Genomic DNA, 26311 nt, shown 5'->3' with positions numbered 1-26311 from the left:
ATGAAAGTAATGGATTGAGATAAACTGATAACTCATCCAAGGGTCAAACTTGTTTTTTGTTTTCTTTTTTGCACACCCATTCCTGAGCCATGGGAGTGAGGACTTGGATTTTGGAAAACCATAGACAGTACTGAAGTACCAAACCTTGAGAGAGAGAAATTCCTTTTTCTGTTTATAGTGCCAAAACTAAAAACCGTGAAGCTGAGGTTGTTAAAACCCATCTTACATGATATACAGAGAGTCTACCTACAAAAATAAACACCACAGTCGCAGACTCTATGGAAAAACACAGAGGCTGTGCCCTAATGAGAACATGTGTGTGTGTTAATCACTCAGTCTTGTCCAACTCTTTGCAACCCCTTGGACTATAGCCCACCAGGCTCCTTTGTCCATGGGATTCTCCAGGCAAGAATACTGGAGTAGGTTGTCATGCCCTCCTCGAGGGGATCTTCCTGACCCAGGGATCGAACCCAGGTCTCCTGCACTGCAGGTGGGAAGTCTTGCATTGAGCCAGGGAGGCCCAATGACACCTTTGGAGCCCCTGGATCCAGCCTTAACTAAAGTTTACTCCCCAAATTCCAATACAGTTCTGTTTTTCCATTGTTTGGGTTGAGTTTCTGATGGTCAGCTAAAATTATCTTAACTACCAGCTGTTATCTAGGCAGCAGTTCGGCAGCCCTAGGGTTAAACTTGAGTGTGCTTTGTTTTTCAGAAACTAACCATTAAAATGTAGAAAGTTCCATGTTCCCCCTCAAAAAAACAAAAATTTATGGTGTTTCCCAGTCAACAAGGTTACAGTTTTAACAATCGAACACCCACTTGCTTACAGTGTTCGACACCTAGAATAACTTTCCCTCATTACCGTGATCTTGCCTACCCTTTCATGAATATGCATGCCCCCAGGTTTAAAGCTTCCCTGGTCCAGTGCTTTGAGGAGACAGTACTTTGAGAGGTATCTCACTGTCTCCTTACTTGTCACAAGTAATAACTGCCTCTGCTTTTATCAAAAGCACATGATGTTTTCATTTAAGCCAAGTGTCGAGCCCCATCTAATTTGGCAGCAGTCGGGAGTTTCCTTGGCCTGGTCTCCAGCATGCTGTATTTAGAGTACGTATGTTCTTTGGAATCAAGTGAATCGGGCTTAAATTCTGCTACCTCTAACTGTCCCCTTAAGTGATCATCAATTCTACCATCTCTAAAAATGGATAGAGCTCTCTCATGGCATTGGAGAAAAAAAAGAAGGTTCAAATAATGCCACTTGATTCTCTTAGTTCAATCTCTTCATTATTGCATTGAAAATATCAACCTACACAGTAGTTGTATGGAACCATACTTCTCCAAAAGGGTCAAAAACTACATACGTAGAAGATTCACCTCATACAAAGATGGACTGAAAAAGATCCTTCTGTAGATGTCTGTATGCAATTCCTTCAGTCCAGCCAGACACGCTTCACACTTTGTTGAAAGCTCTGGCAATAAACATGTCCTCCTTTTAGGTTGCAAAAATTTGGAGAAGGACCTGCTCACTGGATATTCTTAATCTTCACAAGGTTTTGAGCTATGGTAAATTAGGAATTGGAAAATATGATGGTAAGACTTGTATCTGTATATGCCCTTTGTTCTGAGGAGTTTATTGATTCTTCAAAGGTCAAACAATCCTGGAGAAGTCTTTTGACCTTTTGCCCCATGCCTGTCCACAGCAGACGGCAAGGTTTCCTCTCATGATATCCCAAATGTTTTCTTTTTCTCCCAATCTCTGCCATTGCATGCTTTAATGTTATTACCACATGGCTTTAAAAAATGGCCAAGTCTTCTCTCTGCACAAATCCAGACAGTTCTTGGAATGTAAGCCAACTCATTTGTTTTTTTCTAATTTCCTTCAGTGAAGTTGGACATTGGGGGCATTTAAAATCTAACCCAAGCATGTCTAAAGTATAAAAATCCTGTTGCCTTTTATGTCATCAGCCAATCTAATTATAAACTCTATAAAGTTGCTTTTCTTTTTCCCCACTTTTAAGAAACCCCTTAAAGGAAGGGTTTGACTTTTAATGGCTTCCCTTTACAATTTCCTTACTGTGTCTGAGATGGAGAAGCTTTGGCTAGCACCTGACAGTGTTTGCCTTTGCAGTTCTGTAGTAGCACCAACAAGTCTCTGGCTTTAAAGATAAGCCAAGGTACTTACTGGATTCTTGAGCAGTGATAAGAAAAGAAAAACAAAGACAAGTAACTCAGACATTTTTCTTTCTTAGTTGCTAGAAGCCTCTTAAGGGGTTTATAGGAACTATACAAGGTGGAAGAGGTACAGTGTCAGAAAGTTGTTGAAGAATATATATATATATATATTTGAAATGACATAATGAAAATAACTTCAAAATAATTAAGATCCTTATAAAGACAAAATACGCCTACTCACCTTAAGTCTAGATACCTCACCCAAATTCACGTTTATGCATTTATTTGCACTTTTTTCTCTAAATTCCATTTTTAGTATTGGCTTTAAATTAAGTCACATAAATGTGATTTTTTTCTTGTTCCTTTTAAGTCTATTCTCATAATTTTTTATGACAATAAAAAGGCTTTCTTAAAGCATTAAGGAATATGCAAATATCAATGAAAATTTGATCTTCATATTTACGTATTATATTATATCTCGAATACTTCATTATATATAATTAAAGAAATTTATAAATACTACATGCAAGATAAAAAGAGAGTTTACTAGTTGGAGGGAATCATGCTATTCTAATTGGAAGAGGCAATGTGGACAGAATTTCAAGATTTAGTCCTGCATATTTGAAAGTAAGGCATTCCAAGCAGAGGAGGTCACAGAATTTAAATTAGGTGGGTAGGCAATGGTCATATGGTTCTAGTAAGATTAGATCACCACTAGTTTGAAAATTCTAGAAGAACAGACTGTTTAATCCGTGTATCTTTGGTACATGGCCATATGGCATGTTATCAATCATTCATTTAATGAAAGAAGGTAGGGCACATGAATAATAGGATTGGAAAGACAGGCTAAGCCACATTGTAACACCCTGAATGCTAACCTAGGGAGTGTGAATTTTACTTATATGTGGTAGAGGCATCTATGAAACTTCTATCAGCAGGGGCATATCACAACAAGCACTTCAAGTTGGGAAGATTCACAGACCAACGTGTAAGACACCAAGTGTAAGGAGAACAGTGTTAGTCACCAACATACACATTTTTATATGACGGAGGAGAAAGTTACTTAAAAAGCTGAATTATTATGGTTTTTTTTTTAACTTATAAAAGTGATTAGAAAAGGGTCACCGCACGTTTGCTGTACTTGGTTGGATACCAGAACTGAAAAGGAGACACTGGGTAAACTGAGGATCAGAGACATTGGCAGTGTGCTCCCCATGTGCCTGGCACTGTGTTTTAACTGCACTGTTGGCTAATTTTCACAATAGCGCTATGAGTTAGCTAGTAATCTAATCACTGCCGAGGGAGGAACACAAACCGTCTGAAAACTGCCCACATCACACAGCTCGTAACAGGTGTAAGCCCTGGTCTAGGGACTCCAGTAGAGGAGCATCACTGTGTCTCATCTGCCCAAGTATCCTCATTACTATTCATCTCCTCAGCCTTGGCTGATTTACATAAACCCTCTGGGTTTTAGTTTCTTCATCTGAAAATGATAGAATTAAATTAAATTATGTCTTACCTCCTATTTAGCTCAAATTCTCTAATATCCATTAGTTGATTCTAAGGCTTTGGTGACTAATTGTGATTGCTAAAACATATTTTCCTGTGACTCTTTGTTCAGTCCCAGTGTATGCAGTCTCATTGCAACATGAATAACCCTGAAACGGTCTGGATTCCCTTATTTCTGGATTTGGGTAGACTGACACTTCCAAAAGCAAAGTAACAGTGGCAAAAACCTTATGAAAAGAAATGGAAAGAATAGAAGTGGAAAAAAAGAGAAAAAAAGAAGAGAGAAATGAAAAGGAAGGAAGAAAGGAAATGGAAGTCCCAGAGAAATTAAACAGCTGAATAACCTCGGCATCCTTGGCATATTCTTCGCATATTCAGAGTTGAAGAGCTTCTGAGATTGGGGGAAATTAAGCCATACACTTGCAGCGGCCTGTCATCGCCCTGCACATGGCAGGCAGTCATCACCACACCGTTGTCACCACCGTTTCGATAACCCTTAGTATCGTCACCATCACTATTTTTGCCTTTTTTGCCCTTTGAGAGCTCTTCCAATAACATTTCCCACTAATATTTTCTCTTCTTCCTCTGTCTCAGTGTTTTCTATTACTCTCTTTTTTCTTAAACCTAATGGAGTTTTCCTGTATCTATGTCAACTGAATGGACGCATTTAGGGGAGGCCTCCAATATACTGATTTAAATCTGATTTTGCTTCATTTTAATGATGCCTTGCTCTATAATTTTTAGGCTAGGTTTGTCTTACCTTCAAACCCTAGTTCTATAGAACAGAACTAAAACCAAATTTTTGCTTTTGCATGGATGTATTATTTCTAAAATGTCAAAATAGAATTTAATACCTTCCCAAAATTTCCCTTTTCCTTGAGTTGCCCTGAAGTCAATTTTAAAGCTAGGTTTTTCTAAATTGAAGACCTGGCATCTCAGGAGATTTTGACCTTTTTGGAAGAAGAATGGAATAGATGATGGGATGTACTATTTAGATTATCCTTTAGGACTGGGTCATTTTTTCCCTAAGCTGCTGACAACACACAAGTTGAATCCTTCCTCTTTCTCTAGGAATTTTCTCAACCCAAGGGGGACCTTGGAATCAGCTTGCTTCCAATGGCTGAAGATCTCTATGGGGATACAAGGACACAGACTGCTTGTCTCAATTCTAGGCAGCTTTGAGGGATCCCCTCAAAGCCTTCTGCCTGCCTTCTGTTTTCCACAGGTGCTAGTCCTGAGAGCGGTCTCCAATAAACCTTCCACTCACCCATTTCTGGCTCTGATTCTGTTTCCTGGTCAACCTGGCCAGCAAGCATTGAGAACTTGGAACAGACTCCAAAGTTTCTGGTTTTTATTTGGTGCTGAGAGCAAAACCACAGAAATTCAAATGCAAAAGAATTTTTTTAAAAATATGGTGGTCTGGCTGAGAAATACCACTAGCCTTTGAAAAGAAATGCCTCCAGAGGTTATGTAATTTTATAGGATAAATATGTTACTTGTTCCACATGAGGTCTTAAAACTTACTGGATCATCTGAAGTGACGTTGGAAAACAAACAAGTTTTAATGCCTGCTCATCATTAATCCAATATTCCATAGAGCCAGTATTGAATAGGTTAGCTGTAAGACTAGAGTTTATTTATGAATGAGTAAGATGAGGGCAAACACTCCCAGGCTGGACTGATTCATTTTGTTTGCTGAACTCGAATAGCATAGCCTCAAATTACACCCAAAGATAACCTGAACTTTGATGATTTTCACCATGAGGTTTCAATTAATTTCACAAAGGGCTGTTTCCTTGAAGGTACAAAATGTGAATGCATTGACTGCAAAGAAGTTTGCAGCCAGTGGACGACTGTGAATGAGAGACAGTCAGTCTGTTTCCAGTTGGAATTTAAAGGTGACTTCAAAGTATTAATCCTAGTATTTTGTCTTGCAAATTAGACCGACAGAAATTTGTTTCCTTTGACTTTGCTAAAGCTACATAGACATATGAGCTTTGTAAAAGTAAAAGACTTTTATATTCAAAAGCAAAGAAGATGAAGTACCTATCTTTCAACACTGCTTGCTCAGTTGTGTCCAACTCTTTGCGACCCCATGGACTGGGGTCCTCTGTCGATGGCATTCTCCAGGCAAGAATACTGGAGGGGGTTACCATGCCCTCATCCAGAGGATCTTCCCAACCCAGGGATCCACCCTGCATCTCCTGTGTTGGTAGGCGTGTCCTTTACCCCTACATCACCTAGGAAGCCCTCAGTCTCTTCATCCGCTGCTGTACACCCTTCTCTCTTCTCAGGAGTCATATCCTGCACCTCCAGGCTTTCTAGATGTCTGATTTGAAGAGGCTTCCTAAGATCTTCCTTCAAGATAAAGACTCACGTAAGAATTTTTAGAACTCACTAAGAAGGATAACCTACCACTTCAAAACTCACAAAAATAGAAATGGAATATGTTTATTTTAAAATGAAAAGGTCAATATCTTTACCACATAAAATAATAAATGCACTTAGAATTCTTCAAAAGGCAGCAGACTCAAGAGGCAGTTAAAACTATTCCTTTGCAATTCAGGAATGGAGGAAATTTTATTCACAGCCGATGCTCCACCTCAACCATTTCAGACATCTAAAGCTCTGTCTCAGTTTGTGCACCTACACAAAATAACTGACGAACTTAAAAACGTAAGTGCATGTATAGACAGAAGTCAGATAAGACTGGGATAAATCATATGTATAGTGTTCTTATCTCTAAGCTCATTTTATAGTTTTAAAACATGAAATGTTGACATCAAATTGCTATTTTTTTTTTTTTTTTTTCTGCAGAGTAACCTTGACATTCCTGTCCCTCCCTTTCCCCTCACCCTAGGCTAATTATTTTAAGATCTGCCTTTGCTAAAGAAAACAAGCAAATGTGGGTGAGGCTATGTGGAAAGGGATTTTATATAAAACAGACATTCTATTTTTAGGGAGAGGAACTGCAGCATCTTTAAAGCGGCTCCGCAAAGGTAAGATTCTTTAAACAGTGAAACAAGAGAGGTTACACGGGGAATAAAGGGAGAAAGTCAACCAGAGTCAGCAGTGGTGACAAATCTGCCTGCCAGTCCAGGAGCTGCAGAAGATGGGGATTCGATCCCTGGGTCAGAAAGATCCCCTGGAGGAGGAAATGGCCACCCACTTCAGTCCTCTTGCCTCGAGAATCCCATGGACAGAGGAGCCTGGCAGGCTACAGCCCATAGGGACGTAAATAGTAGGACAGGACTGAATGACTGGGCATGCGTGCAAGAGCATTTAGTGAGACAAGATGAGCCTGAGTTAAATCACAGAAGTGACTAGGAGAGAGAAGCCGCCCCAGAGACACGTGCTGGGCAGCGTCATGACCCCGGGCTGCTTTACGGGCATCCTCTTATCAACCTGGGAGACCCTTTGCAGGCTCCGCACAGGATTACAGCTGATAAGTCATGACAAGCACCCAGTGGAAACCCAGTCAGCTAGGAAGGGCATCACCCCTTTTGGTGCATGCATTCACATTACTTTGGCACTTATTATTATCATTTAAATGTAATCTCACCTTAGAAGGAAAAAAAAAAAGAATCCTATTTGCTGCCGACTTAAGCCTGACAAAGTAATTGAAGTAGCTTATTAAGGCTTCTAAATGAGAGGCTCCGGATAGAGGAGCTGAGCTGGCAGCCTTGCAGAATGAAAACATCATATGCCTACCTCAGTGACATGAGCTCGTTAGACTCTGGGGAGTCACACACACATGCAAACACTCACACACACGCACATACACTCTCTCTCTCTCTCACAAACACACATGCACACACAGAGGAAAGAATAAGAAAAAGACAACAATAAATTCCAATCCACAGAGGAAGGAGCCAGGTTTCATGTCCTTTTTTTTTTTTTTTTTTTGATACCACTCCATATCTAGAACAGAGTCACAATATCATAGTTCAAGCCATAGCTATTTATCTTTCTTACCAATAGCAATCTGGCAAGTCAGGCAGAAATGAAAGAAAAAAGATAATACTGATCACTAATGTATGCTCAATAAGGTTCAGCTCTTTACAATTCCATGGACTGTAGCCCACCAGGCTCCTCTGTCCGTGGAATTTTCTAAACAAGAATACTGGAGTGGCTTGCCATTTCCTCCTCCTGGGGATCTTCTGGACCTGGGGATCAAACCCATGTTTGCTGTGCCTCCTGCATGGGCAGGCGGGCTCTTTCTGAGCCACCTGGGAAGCCCACTGATTACTGATAAAACCTGTTATATACAACCATTAGCTAAAAATACTACATTCTAGGAATTTTCCCTTTAACCATAAAAAAATATTTGTCTGAAAGTGTCCATGTGGGATTAATCTAGGACCCCACAGATATCACAATCCAAACACAACCAAATCCCTTTTATAAAATGTAATAGTGTTTGCATATAACCTATGTGCAAACTCCATATACTTCAAATCATCTCTAGATTACTTATCATGCCTAATATAATGTAAATGATATGTAAATAGTTGTAAATAAAATGCAAATGCCATGTAAATAGTTGTCTGAATGCAACAAATTCAAGTTTTGTTGCTTGGGACTCTGAAAATTTTTCCCTCGCTTTTTCCTATTCATTGTTGTTTAAATCCATGGATGCAAAATCCATGGTTATGGAAGGCCTATTGTAATAATTGTGTCTGCTTCATCTTCACTAAGTAAAGTGACAGCAGAGACTGGAGGCATGTAAACACCAGGGTAACCAGGTATTGGTCTTCTAGAACACTTGAGATCTCTAGGTATGCAGGGTTTGCTGCAGGGCAGGGGGTCCCCTAAACCTGGGCTCTCACCAACCAGGGGCGTAGCTGCTCCATATCAGCTCCCTAGACTGAAGTAGGGGAAGGATGGAAACTCTTGTCACCTGCGGAAAAGTAACCTGAGACCACCTGAGCAACTCTTTCTTTCACTTGCAGGTGGAGCACGGGGGTCATTTATAATATGTTTAAAATGCTCATCCATTGTTAGGATGCCATTTCTTTATCTCTCAGACTTTGAAGGTGGTTTTAAAATCACAAGGTAACAGCTTTTCAAATGTGGCTTTTCCTCTTTCTTGTGTAAGTTTTCCAAAGTTAGATTTTCTTGTCTTGATCTTCTTGCTCAAAGGTGCATTTAATGAGTCCTGTGGAAGATGAAATAAGCGTCAAAAGATCAACTGACAGATATGTATTGGGTGCCAACCCTGTGTAAGGTGGCATGTGTAGCACAATAGAAGTTTTATGATCAGTCAGAAGAGCAAAGAAACTGAAGCTTGGTGTATTAGGCAGCTAGGGCTGCTGTAACAAAAATACCAGAGACTAGGTGACTTTAATAATAGAAATTTATCTTCTTATGGGACTGGGTGTGACTGGTGATAGAAGCAAGGTCCAATACTGTAAAAAGCAATATTGCATAGGAACCTGGAATGTTAGGCCCATGAATCAAGGCAAATTGGAAGTGGTCAAACAGGAGATGGCAAGAGTGAATGTCAACATTCTAGGAATCAGCAAACTAAAATGGACTGGAATGGGTGAATTTAACTCAGATGGCCATTATATCTATTACTGCAGGCAGGAATTCCTTAGAAGAAATGGAGTAGCCATCATGGTCAACAAAAGAGCCCAAAATGCAGTACCTGGATGCAATCTCAAAAAAGACAGAATGATCTCTGTTCATTTCCAAGGCAAACCATTCAATATCACAGTAATCCAAGTGTATGCCCCAACCAGTAATGCTGAAGAAGCTGAAGTTGAATGGTTCTATGAAGACCTACAAGACCTTTTAGAACTAACAGCCAAAAAAGATGTCATTTTCATTATGGGGACTGGAATCCAGAAGTAGGAAGTCATGAAACACCTGGAGTAACAGGCAAATCTGGCCTTGGAGTACGAAATGAAGCAGGGCAAAGGCTAATAGAGTTTTGCCAAGAGAAAAGGTCAGAAAAGGTCAGTAAAGTTCAGTTTTCATTCCAATGCCAAAGAAAGGCAATGCCAAAGAATGCTCAAACTACTGCACAATTGCACTCATCTCACATGCTAGTAAAGTAATGCTCAAAATTCTTGAAGCCAGGCTGCAGCAATACATGAACCGTGAACTCCCTGATGTTCAAGCTGGTTTTAGAAAAAGCAGAGGAACCAGAGATAAAATTGCCAACATCTGCTGGATCATGGAAAAAGCAAGAGAGTTCCAGAAAAACATCTATTTCTGCTTTATTGACTATGCCAAAGCCTTTAACGGTGTAGATCACAATAAACTGTGGAAGATTCTGAAAGAGATGGAATACCAGACCACCTGACCTGCCTCTTGAGAAATCTATATGCAGGTCGGGAAGCAGCAGTTAGAACTGGACATGAAACAACAGACTGGTTTCAAATAGGAAAAGGAGTACGTCAAGGCTGTATATTGTCACCCTGCTTATTTAACTTATATGCAGAGTACATCATGAGAAATGGTGGGCTGGAAGAAGCACAAGCTGGAATCAAGATTGCCGGGAGAAATATGAATAACTTCAGGTATGCAGATGACACTACCCTTATGACAGAAAGTGAAGAGGAACTAAAAAAGCCTCTTGATGAAAGTGAAAGAGGAGAGTGAAAATGTTGGCTTAAAGCTCAACATTCAGAAAACTAAGATCATGGCATCTGGTCCCAACACTTCATGGCAAAGATGAGGAAACAGTGGAAACAGTGTCAGACTTTATTTTGGGGGGCTGCAAAATCACTGCAGGTGGTGATTGCAGCCATGAAATTAAAAGACACTTACTCCTTGGAAGGAAAGTTATGACCAACCTAGATAGCATATTCAAAAGCAGAGACAATTACTTTGCCGACTAAGGTCCGTCTAGTCAAGGCTATGGTTTTCCCAGTGGTCATGTATGGATGTGAGAGTTGGACTGTGAAGAAAGCTGAGCACCGAAGAATTGATGCTTTTGAACTGTGGTGCTGGAGAAGACTCTTGAGAGTCCGTGGACTGCAAGGAGATCCAACCAGTCCATTCTAAAGGAGATCAGTCCTGGGTTTTCTTTGGAAGGAATGATGCTAAAACTGAAACTCCAGTACTTTGACCACCTGATGTGAAGAGTTGACTCATTGGAAAAGACTGATGCTGGGAGAGATTGGGAGCAGGAGGAGAAGGGGACAACAGAAAATGAGATGGCTGGATGTAATCACCGACTCGATGGACGTGGTTTTGGGTGAACTCTAGGAGTTGGTGATGGACAGGGTGGCCTGGCATGTTGCAATTCATGGGGTCGCAAGGAGTCAGACACAGCTGAGCGACTGAACTGAACTGATCTTATAGTTCTGAAGATTGGAAATCCAGGATTGAGGTAACAACAAGGTTGGTTTCTGGTTAAGACCTTTCTAGTTTGTAGATGGCTGCCTTCTGGGTCCTCACATGACCTTGGCTCTGTGCACATTTTGAGAAGCAGGGAGACAGAGAGAGAGAGAACTCTGGTGTCTCTTCTTCTTATAAGGACACTGTTCCTTTGCAATTAGGGTCCTACCTTTACAACTCATGAAATACCTATTTTCATCAAGAAGTGAAGTTGCTCAGTCATGTGTGACTCTTTGTGATCCCATGGACTGTAGCCTACCAGGCTCCTCTGCCCGTGGAATTTTCTTGGCAAGAGTGCTGGAGTGAGTTGCCATTTCCTTCTGTGGTGGATCTTCCCGACCTGGGGATCGAACTCATTTCAGTTCAGTTCAGTTCATTCACTCAGTCGTATCTGACTCTTTGCGACTCCATGGATTGAAATCATGTCTCCTGCATTGCAGGCAGACACTTTACCCTCTGAGCCACCAGGGAAGCCCTATTTTCATTAGGTAATTAAAACAGCTTTTATTGGAGTACACTTGCTTTACAACGTTGCATTATTTCCTGTTGCGCAGGAAGTGAATCAGCTATATGCCTGCATGCATCCCCTCTTTTTTGGATTACTTTCCCATTTAGGTCATGACAGAGCGTTGAACCGAGTTCCATGTCCTATAAAGTACGTTCTAATTAGTTATCCATTTTCTACATAATAGCGTGTACATGTCAATCCCCATCTCTCAGTTCATCCTACCCTCATTTCCCCTCCTTGATGTCCAACATGTGTTCTCTATACATGTGTCTCTGCTTCTGCTTTGCACATAGGTTTGTCTGGTACCATTTTTCTAGATTCCATGTTTATACATTAATACACACATTGTTTCACTCTGTCTGACAGTCTCGAGGTTCATCCACTCTCTGCAAATGGCACAATTCCACTTCTTTTTGTAGCTGAATGATATTCCATTGCATGCATCGCCACGTCTTTCTTTATTCTTCTGTTGGTATGCATCTAGGCTGCTTCCATGTCCGGGCTATTATGAATATTAATGGTGCTGCACTAAACTTTGGAGTTCATGTATCTTTCGGAATTATTGCTTTCTCTAGGTATTTGCTCACATCTTCTGTCATCCCCTTCTTTTCCTATCTTCAGTATTTCCTAGCACCAGGAAATATTGACTCTTTTTCAATGAGTCAACTCTTCGTATCAGGTGGACAAAGATTTCGAGCTTAAACTTCAGCATCAGTCCTTCTAATGCATATTCAGGATTGATTGGTTTAATCTTGCAGTCCAAAGGACTCTCAAGAGTCTTCTCCAATACCACAGCTAAAAAGCATCAATTCTTCAGTGTTTAGCCTTGTTTACGGTGCAACTCTCACATCCATACATATGGTACTGTTCTCTGTAGTGACTGTATGAGTTTACACTGTCATCAACAGTGCAAGAGTCTTGCCTTTCCTCCACACCCTCTCCAGCAATTATTGTGTGCAGCTTTTTGGTAATGGCCATTCTGAACGGTGTGGGATGATACTTCATTGTAGTTTGATTAGCCTTTTACTATTGTTTACTGATGTTGGGTCTCTTTTCACATGTCAATGGCTCTTAAAGCCCTGTGCCTGCATGGTGCTTTCCCCTTATCTCTCATCAAATAGGCAAAGCTGCAAGATACGGAGCATATCCACACAAATATCCACATCCCATCCCGTTAAACTGGATCTGTCCCCATGGGAACTTATGTTTACTTCTCATTTAACTGGAGGCAGGTTTGGCAACATGGCTAACTGTGGGCAATGTAACATGAGCACAAGTTTTAAGGGTTATGTGTGGTTCCACCATCTTTCATTTCTTTTTTTTTTTTTTTTTTTTTGTCTGCCACAGGAATGCCAACATCCAAGGCAAGCCCTGCTCCTTTCCCTGAATGCCAGAAGGAAGAAACAGGCCAGAGCAGGGCCCACCTTAGGCCTTGAGCAACATGCCATGGTGGTGAGACAGAAGCCTTCATTGTGGTCAGCGGAAACTAACAACTGTGTAACATCTCCTCCCACGAAATCCATAGTTTGCGGGTTTACTGTGTGCCAGGAGCTTGGCAAACATCACTTTCTTGATTTCACAACAACTGTATGAAGGGGTTATGATAATCCCTACCTGCCCCCACCACCCCGCCACCTCAGGAAACTGAAGTACAGGGAGGTTAAGTTCTCTAAAGCTACACAGCCAAAATGTAAACAAAAGGCTAGCTGATTGTTAAACACAAGCTCTTAGTCTTCTCCATGAACATTTGATGTCGAGTGAAAAAGGCATAATAGTAACACCCTAAGGTTAAAGCTAGTATAGGTCCTGGAATGAGTGGCTAGTGTGTCAGCGGCTAAAGCCCAGATGTCAGCGTGAGGCATCTTCACTGTCCCCTGCTTGGGTTTTCCAGAGAAGCACGTACAGTCCCTGCGAGAGGGTTCTGGCTATTCCCATAGGCCCAGGCGGCGATCCCAGCATGGGTGGCCAGGGCCTTGGTTCTGTTTGTTTTATAATATGTTCGAACATGGCCAGCTAACATTTTTCAACTTCTTTTTTCCCTTTTCAGTCAAACCAGTTCCAAATGTTTGAAATGCTAAATGGTGGGAAGAACTAAGAGTAACCAGCAGGACAGAATTTTTTTTTTTTAATTAAAAATAAACACTTTGAAGAAAAGCAAGATTCATCTCCTCACTCTAGCAGGGAAGAGAGGAAGGCAAACCATCACCCATTTCAGACATCATAGTAGAAAAAAAAGTTTTGTTTTGGGGGTTTTTATTGTTCAAGATGTCTTTGAATATTGGAGAGATGAAATGATAAATGATGTCTAACTTATGATGGAAAGTAACCTAAGTCCTTTGCCAACAAAGGTCCGTCTAGTCAAGGCTATGGTTTTTCCAGTGGTCATGTATGGATGTGAGAGTGGGACTGTGAAGAAAGCTGAGTGCCAAAGAATTGAAGCTTTTCAACTGTGGTTTTGGAGAAGACTCTTGAGAGTCCCTTGGACTGCAAGGAGATCCAACCAGTCCATCCTAAAGGAGATCAGTCCTGGGTGTTCATTGGAACGACTGATGCTGAAGCTGAAACTCCAGTCCTTTGGCCACCTCATGCAAATAGCTGACTCATTTGAAAAGACCCTGATGCTGGCAAAGATTGAAGGCAGGAGGAGAAGGAGACAACATAGGATGAGATGGTTGGATGGCATCACCAACTCAGTGGACATGAGTTTGGGTGAACCCCAGGAGCTGGTGATGGACAGGGAGGCCTGGCGTGCTGTGGCCCATGGGGTCTCAAAGAGTGGGACACGACTGAGTGACTGAACTGAACTGAACATGAGTCCTTATTAGTTAGGAACCTCTTCAGTTGCAATAACAAGAAGTCAATCCAATTCTTCCTTCCTGTCTATATTTCTGTCCTTTGCTGTATGACCCTGTGAGGAGTGTCTTGTTACTATAGATAGGATGACTTTCCTCATTGACCCCATGGGGCTTGCTTTGCCAACAACAGGGGGAAGTGACAATCTGCCAACTCACAGCATAAACTAATGCCAAAAGCTCAGCTTCTCTGCACACCAGTACCGAATCACATCTCAGAGATACAGTTTCAATGAAGTAGGAAAGGATAGCTTTAGTACTTTGCCAGACAAAGGGGGCCACAGTGGGCTAATATCCTCAAAACCATGAGTCCCACTTGGGAAAGATAGAGAAAGGCTTTATAGTAATTGTTCAAAGAGGCAGTGATCAGCTTGTGGACCTTCTCCTGATGGGTTGATGATGAAGTAATTTAGAGTCAGCATCATCAGTCTTCAGGTCCAACTGCTCTGGAGTCTACATGCTTGGGCGTGGCATATCATCATGGACTTCTCCCAAATGGAGGAGGTTTCAGTATCTTCAAAGCAGTTCAAAGATATTACTGTGTGTATCCCTTAATGCGGAAACAGGACTTTGCCCCCAGGCTGCTCTTGACTGTTTCTCCCTGGTCTCATGTCCCCTGCCTTCTCTAGTTAACAGTCTCTTCGGTCCATCGTCCATCAGGACTCAGGAAATGTCATGGAAGCTGAATGAGGGCTGCTTCCTGCAGTCAAAGAAATGGGGGACATAAAGGCCTTGTATCCAGGAGCCCCACAGGACCGTGCATGGCACCAGAACCTCAGGGAGTCTTTCTTCTTTCATTTGTTCTCTTGACTGTTTCTCCTTCCATGAGAAAAACATGCCTGGGCTAGCCTGTTGACGCCAGAAAGAGCCCACAAGCAGGAGGAAACGTGAGGTACACCCAGCCCAGCCCAACCCAGCTTAGCTCACTCCTGGCCAACCTGAACACTCTCAGGGTAGACACACGCTAATTGCTGTTTGTTCCAGAGAGACTGTAGCTGTTTATCATACTGATAGACCAATTCAGGGCAGCTTCAGTGAAAAACAATGTTTATTGAGAGGCTAGAAAGGGAGTCTATACAATCTGAGGGAGATCAACCAAATTGGACCTAGAGAAGCGTCAAGGCCATAACCTGAACTTGAGCAGCAGAGTTAGTGGACTTTCTGTGGCTCTGCCATGCGTCTTGGTCTCTTGGTCAGTTACAGCTTCTCAGAAGAGTCCATCACGTTGGCCCAACCTGATTTTCTGGGCCTCCTCTTATCGAACAGCATGGCCTCTTGGCTGTGGCCCTCTTCTGTGGCAAGCCGTTCCAAAGTGCTAGAGTCTGAAATGATGACTGGAAAAGAGTCCAACCTAATTTATTTAAAGTCAAGGAAAAACGTAATCGTACCCAAAGTTTGGCCCAGAGCCTAGTTTTTCATGTTTGTTTGTCCCCCGCCCACCCCCTCACCAGTGTGGTGTGTAATTCACTGTGCTGCCTGAAGGGAAGGCTTATGGAATTCTTCTCAAGACGCTTCAAGCCAAGGACACACAGGAAGAGACTAGATCGCCGCGCCCACTTCCACGTCCACTCCTGTGAGCCGCGCCTCTGCAGACTCCCAGTGCCCACTGACCAGCCGTTTCACAGCTAAAGCTGTGCTTCATCTCTTTCTGCCTGGAGTTCTATTCCAGCAGCTTACCTCAGCTGGTTATGAGTTCCTTGAGCACAAGGCTCTGGTGAGGATCTGTCCACACACATTTCATAGCCCGTCTATCAAAATTTACCTCATGTATCAGTCTCCTAACCTGCCCTAACGGATTGCTACAAAGCGTGAGGCTTAAGACCCAGAAATGTATTCCATCACAGTTCTGGAGGATGGAAATCAAGGTGTCGAAGAGCCACGCTTTCTCCAAAGTCTCCAGGAAGAATCAGCTCCATGCCTGCCTCCCTTTCTTTATTTGGCTAGGCTCTGCGACCTGTGGGAGTTCCTGGACCGGGAGGGAGGTGGAACCTGTGCCCCCTGCAGTGGCAGAGGGTGGAGTCCCAAGCACTGCAGCACCAGCGAAATCTCCTTGCCTCCCTCTTCAGTTCCGATGCTGTTAGCAGTCCTTGGGTTCCCCGGTTGACCTCGGTCTCCCTCCTCACGTGCTCCCCTCATGCGTGTGTTTCTGTGCGTCTTCTCCTCTTCTTATGAGGACACATGTCATATGATACTAGGGGTCCACTCCACTCCATATCACCACTTCTTAGCTCATTGCATCTGCAAAGAGTCTATTTCCCCATACAATCACATTCGGGGTTCTGGGAAGGATGCGAATTTTGGGGAGAGGAAACTGGACACTCTTTCAACACAGTGCGCCTAGTACAACAGCATCTTGATCTCTACAGGACTCTCAGAGCTGGTCGGGTCATGCTGCTATCTAGCCAGTAACCCCATCATTCTCTTTTGAATACCTTTCATTCATGGGGTGCTCAGTTCCTTGGAAGTCTGTTATGTTTAATTTTTAAAGAGCTGCTCTTTAGCAATTAGTTCAAATACCCATCAATAAAAGTTTAGATAAATAATGTGGGATATTTTCATAGAAGGGGATCTTGAACAGTCATTAAAATTATGAAGACCTATAGTTATTAACACATAAAACTTACACAATGAATTATTGAATAAAAGGCAGATTTAAAGCACATTTTAAACTAATTAAACAAGTTAGTTTCATGTATTTAGAGACACAAGTGCATTTTAAAACATGAAACTGAAAACAGTTGAGGTTATTTTTGGATGCTGAAAATAAAGATGGGCTTTTTTGTTTTCAAATATTTCTGTAGTGACTTTTTTATTTATTTCAAAAATGTTGAAGTATTTTTCAATGATTGTAAAAGAAAGGGTATTATTGTTTGATTAGAAATATTCTTTCTCATCACTTCCATCATCTCTCCGCTCAGTCTATGACATCAGATTATTGTGAACTAATCTTAGTGACATTTACAAAAAAATCTCCAGTAAGACATTATTTGCCACCCCCCCAAAAATACAGTTCATAAATTCTAACACTGGCTCATTTCTTTCTTTATTTCTCTACCTTAGAAAATGCAAGATCTTTAGCTTATGAATGAAAGAAAATAAATGAACAAATTATCAAAGGTCATTTTGACAGCACTGGCTTCTATTATTCTTTTTAATTCTTACCAATTTAGTAAGTGGTGTATAGAATATTTTGTTTGATTTTTTTGTCAACAATATCATTAAATATCTTTTATCAAAATCCCATGGACAGAGGAGCCTGATGGACTACAGTCCATGGGATTACAACAGAGTCGGATGACTTGGCGGCTAAACAACAATTGTGCTGATTAATCATTTTACGTTCCTTCTGTGAATTACCTGTAGTCCAGTTTTGCTCTTTTAAAATAATTGATCTACAGGATCTATAAACGTATTCTGTATAATAACCCTGTCTTTGAGATATAGGTAATTTCTTATAGTCTATCATTAGGTTTTTATCTAAGTCTCATCATTTGAACTTTTCACTGTCAGACATAAAAGCTTGCAAGTATTTTCTTTAGACTTTCTACTATTCCTGTGTTGCTTTGAAAGAACTTTCCCATTCCCGAAGTTACAGGTTGTATTCTCTTCTATTACCTTCTGTAAGTGTGTCTTTATTTTAAAGGCATAGTGAATAAGGTAAGACAGTTATGACAAAGCCCCTCAGGAGTGCAAAGCCCCTCAGTCTTGCCAGTTCCCTTTTCATGTCTTCAGAGTTTTTACTCATTATTTCACAAGCAGTGAGTGGACAGTAGTCATCTGAGATTTAAAGACCAGTAAATCTAAATGCTTGCCAATCACAAAGAGCTCACAAAAGACATTCTGAGATACTATTTGTAAAATATTTTGGTCATTTTCACAATTTCCCAGTTCATTCTGGCTTGAACTCACTTTCAATAAGACAGAATTTTGAGAACATCTTTGATAAGCCATTTCATGGGGGAGATTGCATTCATTGTTATCACAATCTATATAAACCAGGTCCAGATGAAAGAGTTTGTATAAAATATTACCACCTACAGTAGATAGAGACCAAGTGTTATTAGGATTGCCACCATGCTTAGTACTGGATAAGTTTTTCTGAATAATGGCTATGACCTTTAACAATTATTTATATTAATGCTTAGAGCAATCTATAAAGAAGAAATTATTGAATTATTACCTCCATTTTCCACACACACACAAAAATGAGGCATATAGGGTTAAATTTGTCTACAGTTCAATAGCTGGTTCAAAGCAGAGTCAGAGTCAAATACACATTGCCTAATGGAGAAAGCAAGTTATACTTATTTTAGATGGCATGTATTTAAACAATGATAACAAAGTCCAGACAACATCATCAGTAATGGAGAAATGGCGCTTCTACAGCATTTCATGAACCACGTTATCTGCTAGTGAGTATACAGGGTTCACACTTCCCTACTGAGAGTCAAATAGTGGGAGGTCACAGGAAATTGCTTTGTACAATATAAAGGAAGGAAGAGAGAAATTAGCATTTCAAAGCTGATGTGCATCTGAGAGGGAAATCTCTAGAACAGATCTGCACCATGCCGCAAGAGCTGCTGATTGACATGCAGTGAAATAAACAGGCACAGTGGTCCTCTGAGCCTTCTCCCATAAGATCCCAGTCAAACCACCTCCCCACTCCCTTCTTGCAACCTTGTCCCTCCATTCAACAACCCAAGCTTCGTGCTCGTGAAGCCTTAACACACCTATGTTGGATAGCTATGGATCATTTGTCTGCAATCTACTGAGTACTGCTTTTACATTTTTGATGATTTACATGTAATATTTGTGTAATTCTTATTTTGTAAAACATTTATCCATACATCTCCTCATTTAAGTTCTCCAGGTAATTCATCACTGACTCTATGCACATAAGTTTAAGCAAGCTCAGGGAGCTAGGGATGGACTGGGAGGCCTGATGTACTGCAGTCCAGGAGATTGCAAAGAGTCAGACATGACTGAGCGACTGAACTGAACTGAGGTAATTCTAGCAAAGTACAGAAAGAAAAAGTGATACTTTTATTTTACAGGTGAGAAACATTATATGAAAGTTCCTTAATCAATGAGGAGGCAACACCTTCTCCAACCTCATGTCCTACGGCAAGAACCTTGTCGGCAATAGTCCAGGACTACTATTTTGTGAAATCTCTTTGCCTTTGGTCCTACTGTTCCTAAAATACTTCCCCCCAGAGCTTCCAGTTCTAAATCCTTATCATTTTCTCATTAAAAGACAGTCTGTTGAAAACACACACACACACACGCACACACATGAATCTATTGGAATGTATGGTTTTACTTACCATGATTATTTAAGCATCTTCAGTATGTGACAACTCCAGGAAACACACTTTAGCTCCACCCTTTTAATTTTAGCATAATTTCAATACTAAGGATAGCACTCAGTGTCCATTTCATGTATGAGAAGTTGCAAAAACATCTTTTTTTTTTTTGCAAAGATATCTTGATTATTAAGGTTAGAATCTTTTCAAGCCAAGGACTCTGAAGGAAAAATCTCATCTGAATGCAGAATTATTATTTTTCTATTTAAGAAAATGCTACTAACGTATGGTTTCACCTAACAGACACTTTCTGTAATTAGTCAGCGGAAATGACAATATTGTCAGTGGAGCTATGAGAAAATGGAGGGATATGCCATTTGGGAACATCACTCTTGTGCCCTATGGACCTTGAACTCCAGCAGCTATTTCTAAGGACACAGATTCACATCTGAGACTCGCAGGCTTTCCAGGGAAAAGCACATCTGCATAAACAGCTCGGGTCTCCTTCAGTGCTCCTGCCTAGAGCTTTCGTCAGTGTCACCGGGTGTCCTTTGATGACTTGCTCGCTTCTGCTCTCCAACCACAGTTTCTGTTTAGTTCTCACCCCCTCTCAAGAGAACCGGACATTTGGCAAGCTTAGAGATTGCTTTGCAGACAGTCATTCAAAAGCTCCCATGAACTCTCCCTCCCCTTTTTTTTCCTTCTTGCCCTCTTTAAGAAAAGTTATTGAAACTTTTCTAAATTAGAATAAATCTAGATGTCTGCGTAGAGGATGTTAGTGATTTTTTAAAAGTTTTTAAAAAGTCAGTCTTTTTTTTCCTGAATATGCAGTTTAGCTTAGCTTGTTCTTATCCTAATAGTGACTAAACTTGAAAGACAAAATACAGTAGGCGTGATTAGAAACTTCCCATTAGTATATACACTGCTGCTGTGAACACAAAGCGTAATGTGTCTTCTGTACAACCAGGATAAGGCAACTTAGGTAAGAAGTCTGATTCTCTTTACTCTGACAGGGTACAAATGATCATCTTTCCGGAGTGCAGGAGGAAATGCAGAAATAGCATGCTTCTGGAAATTTCCTTTTCAGCCCTGAGGAACCTAAAAACAATAAATTTGGTTAAAGCAGAACACGTCTTCCTAGGAGTCAGCAATCTTTACAAACTGAATCTTCACAGACACCAGGTTGAGATTTTGACCCAAGTAATGCAGAGCTAGTCTTTTTATGCTTTTGTTTTCTTTTTTTCACCCGTAAGGATGAATCCATTTTTTTTTTTTTTAAGCTAGGGCTAGAAACATTTATTGTACAGAGTACAATACATTGTCATTCATCACCAGGGTTTTAAAAGATTGATATGTAATTCATGGCTAAAGTTTCCCCAGGGCATTATTCACTCATACAATGTGGGAAATTTGGATATGATGTGATATTGAAGAACAATGAAAGGTTTTACAGGCCAATTTTTATAGCTTTATCTCCCTACCTATAATCTGTACCCATATCTCTATTTATACCTTCACTTATCATGAAATAAAGTCAAGTAGCAATCAATCATGTGGTAATAGAATAGTTTACGAAAGTGACAGTGAATTATAACAAGTACAGTCTTCACAGGTAGATCTATATTTCCCGAGCAGTCATGCCATTTATTTCAAAGAACTTCAAAATTCACTCTAAGAAACTACACATTAACCGTTCCTCTTGAGACTACTTTCCATTTCCTGTTGTAACTTCCTGAGCTTGAACGTCGGCTTTGAGCACCAAGAATGTGTCTTCAACGTCCACTTCTTGCTACTTGCTATTGGCTTGAAGGCATTTGTTGAGGTGATTCTGAAAAATGACATTACCTTTCTCTGGGATCATCAGGTTTTCTGAGAGAATTTTGTGTTATTTAGTTTTGCTTTCCTTTCAGAGTACAAAGCTTTTCATCAGCTTTCTGTAATTTTTTTTTTCAATGAGATTTATGGGCTGAATAAAATGAGCTCACCCAGTGGGTGCTGTACAAGTAGCTTCCTGTGAATTCTCACGGTCAATTATTTTCAATGTACCAGCAGATCATAAATCTCAAAGGCCATAAAAATATTCTTTCTCAAGATATGCTCTAGTCTGTAAATTCCAAGGTGGATGGCCTTCACCTCAGATCCTAAAAGCTCTTTTTTTCTTCCTTCTTTTTCACTACAAATGATTTCTTAGTGTCTGAGACTTATGTTACTGAGGGACAATAACAAATCTCAAAATTTTCAACGTTTCTGCAAAACATAAACATTAAGAAGAGTGAGATCTACCCAAGCTCTGTTTTCTAAGTATCTTTCAGCCTCCTGAGTGACAGAATTTCAGTTGTAGGAAAGAGAGAAATAATTCATAGAGTAAAAAAATGAAGAAAAAGAAAAAAGGGGGAGAAAGGGAAAAGCGTTTCATCTTCCCTTCAATGTTATACAAATAATCAAGGCTTAGCCACAACAAACACTATATTTATTTTTAAAAATATATGTTTTTCAACTTAAATTTTTCTGAAATAAGAATACATTTTAAATCCATGTGCACTTTCAATGCCACAGTGTTTCACTTTTATTTACTTTTTTTCTGAAAGTCTTATTGAAAGGAAGGTATCTAAATGTATCTAATACCTTAATATAGAGAAATGTATTCAAGTCCTACTTATTTCCTAGACCTGACCACTAACTTGGCAAATACAACATTAACACATGTCTTGTGAGCCTGGAAAGCCAAATTCAATATTTATAATAGCACATGATATTGAACTAAGAATCATATAATCTAGGAAGGAAACATATAACGAGGCAGTAAATGTGATAAACTCCACCCTGGGAGGTAATAATATGGAAATGGATCTCTGGTTGGGCCAAACACCAAAAGAAGTATGACCCTGCTGAGGAAGCTGCTCCCTGAGCAAAATGCTGGACATAAAATGTTCTATTCTTTAAAGTTCTCTGTTTCCTTATATCAGTATCATAACTGACAGAAATAGTTCTAATTTTAACAGCCAGTGATGTTGCTTTTTTTGAAAGGTAGTTGAAATCAGATCATTAGAGTAACACGCAATGTGTTGAACAAGTGTTGCATGGAAGAGCCCCAAAGAATATTCCAACAATGAATCAAAGATTGTGGGGCTCTTTTTAAAGAGTGAAATGCATGTTCCAAAATTATCAATGTCTGAAATAATGTTCAATAGTAATGATAAAGAAATCACAGCTTGATAATTAAGTACAGCTTGGTGGAACAGAAGCTGAGGATCCATTGAAATATGTAGATGAGAGGATATGATCAAAGGTTTTGAGTATTAAATTACGCTATTTACTGTTAAGTTGCACTTCACAGTATGATAAAACTTTATAAAGCATTTTAAGGGGAAATTTTTAGTCTCAGGGTGAATTTAGTCTCAGGCATGAATTAACCTAAAGAGGCAATTATTCTTCTATCCTTATTTATTTCATTTCCACTTAACTAGTTATAGTGTGATAATTAATTTCCAGTTTTCCGATGAGGATTATTTAAGGGTTTGCTTTTTAAACCATCATTTACATATAGATATTTCTGGTATTTAGTGTGAGATGTGGTTCTAAAACAGCAATGGTGGAGTACATTTATAATCATATTTAATATGCAACATTAAAAATAATTACTTTCCAAGGAAAGGGTACAAAAAAAAATCATGAAATGTTGTAGACTTAACATTTAAAAGCAAGAAAGTAAAACATTGCTTCTTTATTCATTTAAGTTTTTGTTTGTTTTAGTTTTCCTTTGGTAATGGGTGGGGAGGCATATTCAAGAGATAATTTAAACCCCTGGATTCTGAGTATGAGTATTTGCACCACTTAAAATCAATGCTGATGATGATTTAAGCCATGAAATTAAGACTCTTGCTCCATGGAAGGAAAGCTATGACAAAACTAGACAGCATATTAAAAAGCAGAGAATTACTTTGTAGACAAAGGGCCATATAGTCAAAGCTATGGTTTCCCAGGTAGTGCTAGTGGTAAAGAACCCACTTGCCAATTCAGGAAATCTATGAGATATGGGTTCAGTCTCTAGGTTGGAACGATCCCCTGGAGGAGAACCTGGCAGCCCACTCCAGTATTCTTGCCTGGAGAATCCCGTGGACAGAGGAGCCCGGCAGGCTGTGGTCCAAAGTGCCGCAGTCAGACACGCCTGAGTGACTTAGCAGAGACGCACAGTTTTCCCAGCAGTCAGTGGCCACAGGTATAAGGACCATAGAGAAGGCTGAGCACTGAAGAAGTAATGCTTTCAAATTGTGGTTCTGGAGAAGACTCTTGAGAGTCCTTTGGACTGCAAGGAGATCCAACCAATCAGTCCTAAAGGAAATCAACCCCAAATATTCACCGGAAGGACTGATGCTGAAGCTGAAGCTCCAATACTTTGGGCACTTCATGACTTAAGTCGCTTAGAAACTGAACAACAAAAACAGCCAGTCTAATATCTTTTTCATTGCTGAGTACAAGAAACAGTCGCTAGTTCTCTCTAGACTTCAGTGGATGACTCATGATTATAATACTTATAAAAAGGAAAGGAAAGAAAAAAGGAAAAAACAAATGGGAAATCTAGCACCACCCTCACATCTGGCCCTATGGAGCTGTTTTGTTCTGTTTGGCTGGCAGTTGAGAATCAATCTGGAATCCCACTGGCTAAATTATGAACTGCCAGAGGCAGATCTGTTCCATTGACTGTTACATCCTGGTGAACAGACTTCCTCAAAGCAAAAGTGAGACAGAAGAATTCTGGACCAACTGGAGAGGGTGTTACTCATTTCCACACATACCATCCCAGGTCGGTATGCAAATTGCCACTTCATATATCATATACAATGACAGTAGCCAAACAAAATAAAGAATTAAAAAAAAAAAAGTTTGCCCCTGTGAGATGCATACACAGCTGCTGTCTTAGTTCACATTCTAGAATGTGATTGTGGGTTAGACGCAGGGTAACACCTAAATGTGAAAGAAATTAATGTGTAAAAAGGAAATGGAAGACCAGTTTTTTTCAAGATAGCAGAACTTTCACCAACTGTTTGTTGGTAAACGTTCAGGAAGCTTTTCCCTCAAAATAAATTCGTATTAAAAAATAAACTTGATGACACCACCCTTATGGCAGAAAATGAAGAGGAACTAAAGAGCCTCTTGATAAAAGTGAAAGAGGAGAGTGAAAAAGTTAGCTTAAAGCTCAACATTCAGAAAACTAAGATCATGGCATCCGGTCCCATTACTTCATGGGAAATCGATGGGAAAACAGTGGAAACAGTGTCAGACTTTATTTTTTTGGGCTCCAAAATCACTGCAGATGGTGACTGCAGCCATGAAATTAAGAGACGCTTACTCCTTGGAAGGAAAGTTATGACCAACCTAGATAGCATATTCAAAAGCAGAGACATTACTTTGCCACAAAGGTCTGTCTAGTCAAGGCTATTGGTTTTTCCAGTGGTCATGTATGGATGTGAGAGGTGGACTGTGAAGAAAGCTGAGTGCTGAAGAATTGATGCTTTTGAATTGTGGTGTTGGAGAAGACTTTTGAGAGTCCCTTGGATTACAAGGAGATCCAACCAGTCCATTCTAAAGGAGATCAGTCCTGGGTGTTCTTTGGAAGGAATGACGCTGAAGCTGACACACCAATACTTTGGCCACCTCATGTGAAGAGTTGACTCATTGTAAAAGACTGATGCTGGGAGGCATTGGGGGCAGGAGTAGAAGGGGACGACAGAGGATGAGATGGCTGGATGGCATCACCGACTCAATGGACGTGAGTTTGAGTGAACTCTGGGAGTTGGTGATGGACAGGGAGGCCTGGCGTGCTACAATTCATGGTGTTGCAAAGAGTCAGACACGACTGAGTGACTGAACCGAACTGAACTGACAAAAAAAAAATCTAAAAAAGAAAGTTCTTGACTATTAGTTTATCATGGACTTGGTGGTACCTATGAATAAGAATTACACCAGTTACCTTTGTATTGTGGTTGATTTTACACAATTCTTGGTCTTATAAAGCTAGGCTGGACTATCTGTGTGTCTTGAAGAATTCTGACTCTCCTTATGCAGTCCCCAAACAAAACAAAACCATTTCTAAGACCCTGTTCTAAACAGGCATTATTCCAAGGTTTAAGAAGTGAAGTAGTAACAGAGCTGTATTCCTGTAGAGCCTACATTTAAGGAGGAAAAAAAAATGAAAATAAACAAAATAATTCTTCTATGGTATTAGAAAGTATTAGGTATTAGGAGAAAAACAAACCAGGAGTCCAAGACTTCAGATAAGGAGTCTGGATTCATGTCAGAGTATCTTTAGTCTTGAACTGGGTAATGTCACCAAGATGGGTTAGAAACTGTAGAAAATAGATAGAAAAGGGGTTTGAAGAGTAAGTTCTGGGCTTTTAAAAATGCAAAATGCAAGACAGATGAGGAAGATCTGGCAAAAGAGATCAAGAAAGAGTAAAATCAGATGGCAAGAACATGACGTCCTGGAAGTCAGTGGTAAATGTCTTTATAGGTGAAGGTAGTGATTATCTGTGTCAAGTGTCACGGAGGGGTCAAATACATGAGCACAGATGTCAAAAAGAGAAGAAAATGCTGCAATTGTATTTTAATACAATTTT

This window comes from Capra hircus, chromosome 10 (assembly GCF_001704415.2).
Source record: "Capra hircus breed San Clemente chromosome 10, ASM170441v1, whole genome shotgun sequence".
Lineage (NCBI taxonomy): Eukaryota > Metazoa > Chordata > Mammalia > Artiodactyla > Bovidae > Capra > Capra hircus.
Note: the sequence above shows the minus strand (reverse complement) of the source record.